The sequence below is a fragment of the Sinohyriopsis cumingii genome, chromosome 15, assembly GCF_028554795.1.
Source record: "Sinohyriopsis cumingii isolate HCF-2022 chromosome 15, ASM2855479v2, whole genome shotgun sequence".
NCBI classification, from domain to species: domain Eukaryota; kingdom Metazoa; phylum Mollusca; class Bivalvia; order Unionida; family Unionidae; genus Sinohyriopsis; species Sinohyriopsis cumingii.
In genome coordinates, this window is record NC_142975.1 from 68,007,578 (window position 1) to 68,012,715 (window position 5,138).

The following is a 5,138-nucleotide window of genomic DNA, read 5'->3' on the forward strand; positions in this document are numbered from 1 at the left end:
CTGGTTTTGATAATATATTTTGGGTTTGATTTTCTCCTTCTCGTGTGTGGAGAGTATATTTTGATTAGTTTTTTGGCTCCTCACCTCTGTGTGGATAGTAGATAATATGTGTAGTGAATGTAAGGAATGTTTTCCTTCACGTCCGTGCTTGACAAATATATAGTCAAAGCGTTCGTCGTTCGCCCCATTCTATGGAATAACAAAAGAAGAAGACGGCAGCAGCCTAAGTTTTATTTAACAACTTGAAGGACTGTTGGTATTGGATAGTGGATGCCTTCCACGTAGTGGAAAGTCTTGAGAAGAAATGGAGGTATCCAGTTATAAAAGACTTTGTCACAAGACAAGTAACAAGTCTAAAAGTAGCCATGGATCTTGTGAAAAACATGATAGAGGAGAAAGTGAAGAGATTAAGAGGCTTTATTGACCATCAGTATGTGAGAGTGGGAACATTAAAGGAGGCTCTAGATATTGTAATGTATTTTTTTTGCAAGATATATTAAAATGGAAAGAGTGGTCTTTTGCAAAGTGGGGAATGGAACAGCTCGAGAAAGCAGAAGAACTGGTGAGAAATGTGTTGCCAAAAGAAGTAAAAAATATGAAAGAAAGGTGGTCAAAGGAAAGAATGGAAAGAGAAAACATGAAGAAAAAGGAGAAGTTTGAGAGACTAAATAACAACTGGATGAAAGGTCAATAGAAATTCAGAGCCATGGGCCATCCTAACTGGATGCCAGAGAATGAAGAGAAGAAGAAGAAAGGAATACTTGGGAAAGTAAGGAGCTGGTGGAAGAAGTGGAGAAAATAGACGAAGAAGCAGAATAACCCAAAGGCCCTCCTCAGAACCACTCATATGCATCGAAAAGATTTATTTTCTTGCCTTAATTTTTTTTAAAGTATTGTATAAGTGTTTCTGACTGTATGCTGTCTATTGTATGTGTTATATTAATCTAAGTCCCCTTGACGCCAAACAACCCCATGGTGATTTTTAAAACCTTGACGCCAAAAAGCCCGAGGGTGGGTGGTCTGTAATGTATTTTCCCACTGACATTATAAATTATGACGCCAAACAGCCCTAGGGGGTTTTGTAATGCTAATTTCCACTGACGCTAAACAACCCCACTATACTACTTTTACATATCCCTACATGAAATGGATATACTGATTTACATCACCCAACATGAAATAGATAATGCTGATTTACACATCCCTACACGAAATAGAAATACTGATTTACATATCCCTACATGAAATAGATCTACTGATTTACATCTCCCTATATGAAATAGATAATACTGATTTACACATTCCTACACGAAATAGAAATACTGATTTAAATTTCCCTACACGAAATAGATTTACTGATTTACATTTCCCTACATGAAATAGATAATACTGATTTACACATTCCTACACGAAATAGAAATACTGATTTACATATCCCTACATGAAATAGATCTACTGATTTACATATCCCTATATGAAATAGATAATACTGATTTACATCTCCCAACATGAAATAGATAATGCTGATTTACATCTCCCAACATGAAATAGAAATACTGATTTACATATCCCTATATGAAATAGATAATACTGATAGTAGTATGGTGGGACGGTCTAGGGACTAGGGGAGTTCCATGTTAAAAAGGCAATATCCACTCTGGGGACTACGTAAATTTAACATGGGAAGCAATATCCACTCTGGGGACTATATAAATTTAACATGGGGAAAAAAAGGTATCCACTCTGGGGACAAGGGAATTTAACATGGGAGAAAGGAAATATCCATTCTAGGGACAAAGGCAATAGAAACATGGGAGAAAAAAATATCCATTCTAGGGACAAAGGGAATTGAACATGGTGGGATTGTCTAGGGACAATGATGGTAGAAGGTCAAACACAAAAGAGACAGAGACATACATACACGAGTACAAGCGTGAGATTTATATATAAAGCATTACCAAGAGCTGAAATCTTGCTGGGGTGTTCAAAAATTTGCATAATTGTAATGATGCTATAAATAGCTATAATCAAGGAAATGCTCAACGACAAAATGGATGTGACTAAAAGTAACGCTAAAATGACGAAATTGTCCCAGAATTTAAAGGAAAATAAACATATCCCCGAAAATTAAGTTACAATGGTTTAGACTAAAATGGATAAAATTAGTAACTACTTACAATATCAACTTGTGTGACGATCGTGGATAAACACCCATGTAACTATTTATAGCTATAATCAGCTAAAATTCCTATGAAATCTCACTATCTATTTATACTACAACTTGTGGGTTATTCCTTTGGAAAATCCCACTATCTTTTTATAGCCTCAGCTTGAGTGACGTTCCTGTTTATGAACTTTAGTATATATGTATAGCTACAACCTATGGAAATCCCCAAGTCCATATTTATAGTCTCGAAATTTCCAGCGTCAGTGACGTCACTGTACTGAACACTAGGGGATAAATGTCAACAGTGTTGAAAGTGGCTGACCTGAATACACGCTACTGCAGGTAGGTAGGTAGAGTATATCTGATAGGGATAAAGTGAGTTTTATAGGGATAAACAGAGACCAATACGCACACACCCACACACACACAACGTACGCGCGCAGACATACGCACACACACATACACACACACACACAGAGGGAAGAGGAAAAAACAAACCCTAAATATACTATCAACACAGAAGGGAGATAATACAAACCCCAAATAAACTATCCACACAAACGTACGCGAACGCATACAAACCACAAATATACTATCCACACTCGGGAGGAAGAAGAAAAAACAACCAAATATACGATCTACACAACGTACACGAACACACACACACACACACACACACACACGCACACCACAGAGGGAAGAAGAAGAAAACCATTATACACTATCCACACGGAGTGAAGAAATAACCCTTTATATATACTATCAACAGAGAGTGAAGAAAATAACCCATTATATTCCATCAACACAGAGTGAAGAAGAAAACGTTTTTTGAAAGCACCTAAGCCCTCACCTGCAATGACCAACTCTACCAAACTCCTACACCCCACCCCCCACTCCCAACACTACAAAATTTCGAGACTATAAATATGGACTTGGGGATTTCCATAGGTTGTAGCTATACATATATACTAAAGTTCATAAACAGGAACGTCACTCAAGCTGAGGCTATAAAAAGATAGTGGGATTTTCCAAAGGAATAACCCACAAGTTGTAGTATAAATAGATAGTGAGATTTCATAGGAATTTTAGCTGATTATAGCTATAAATAGATACATGGGTGTTTATCCACGATCGTCACACAAGTTGATATTGTAAGTAGTTACTAATTTTATCCACTTTAGTCTAAACCATTGTAACTTAATTTTCGGGGATATGTTTATTTTCCTTTAAATTCTGGGACAATTTCGTCATTTTAGCGTTACTTTTAGTCACATCCATTTTGTCGTTGAGCATTTCCTTGATTATAGCTATTTATAGCATCATTACAATTATGCAAATTTTTGAACACCCCAGCAAGATTTCAGCTCTTGGTAATGCTTTATATATAAATCTCACGCTTTATTAGTGTATGTATGTCTCTGTCTCTTTTGTGTTTGACCCTCTACCATCATTGTCCCTAGACAATCCCACCATGTTCAATTCCCTTTGTCCCTAGAATGGATATTTTTTTCTCCCATGTTTCAATTGCCTTTGTCCCTAGAATGGATATTTCCTTTCTCCCATGTTAAATTCCCTTGTCCCCAGAGTGGATACCTTTTTTTCCCATGTTAAATTTATATAGTCCCCAGAGTGGATATTGCTTCCCATGCTAAATTTACGTAGTCCCCAGAGTGGATATTGCCTTTTTAACATGGAACTCCCCTAGTCCCTAGACCGTCCCACCATACTACTACTGATTTACATGTCCCTACCTGAAATAGATAATACTAATGTACATTTCCCTACATGAAATAGATAATACTGATTTACATTTCCCTACATGAAATAGATAATACTGATTTACATCTCCCAACATGAAATAGATAATACTGATTTACATCTCCTTACATGAAATAGATAATACTGATTTACATGTCCCTACCTGAAATAGATAATACTAATGTACATTTCCCTACATGAAATAGATAATACTGATTTACATCTCCCAACATGAAATAGATAATACTGATTTACATTTCCCTATATGAAATAGATGCTACTGATTTACATCTCCTTGCATGAAATATATAATACTGATTTACATGTCCCTACCTGAAATAGATAATACTAATGTACATTTTCTTATATGAAATAGAAAATACTGATTAACATTTCCTTACATGAAATAGATAATACTGATTTACATCTCACCACATGAAATAGATAATATTGATTTACATTTCCCTACATGAAATAGATAATACTGATTTACATCTCCCAACATGAAATAGATAATACTGATTTACATTTCCTTATATGAAATAGATGCTACTGATTTACATCTCCTTGCATGAAATATATAATACTGATTTACATGTCCCTACCTGAAATAGATAATACTAATGTACATTTTCTTATATGAAATAGATAATACTGATTAACATTTCCTTACATGAAATAGATAATACTGATTTACATCTCCCTACATGAAATAGATAATACTGATTTACATTTCCCTACATGAAATAGATAATACTGATTAACATTTCCTTACATGAAATAGATAATACTGATTTACATCTCCCTACATGAAATAGATAATACTGATTTACATTTCCCTACATGAAATAGATAATACTGATTTACATATCCCTACATGAAATAGATCTACTGATTTACATATCCCTATATGAAATAGATAATACTGATTTACATTTCCCTACACGAAATAGATTTACTGATTTACAGGTCCTTACATGAAATAGATATACTGATTTACATGTCCCTACACGAAATAGATAATGCTGATTTACATCCCCCTATATTAAATTAGCTGCCTTGCTATGTAATGCATCGCAGCTTTTGAGCGGAAAAATCTAGTTTGAATGATAAAAACGCTATGCCCTTTGTATTTACATGTAGCCAATCAGACTCACTATATTAACAATACCCATATTAGCGTTCATTACTTCCTTATTCCTTACTCATTAAG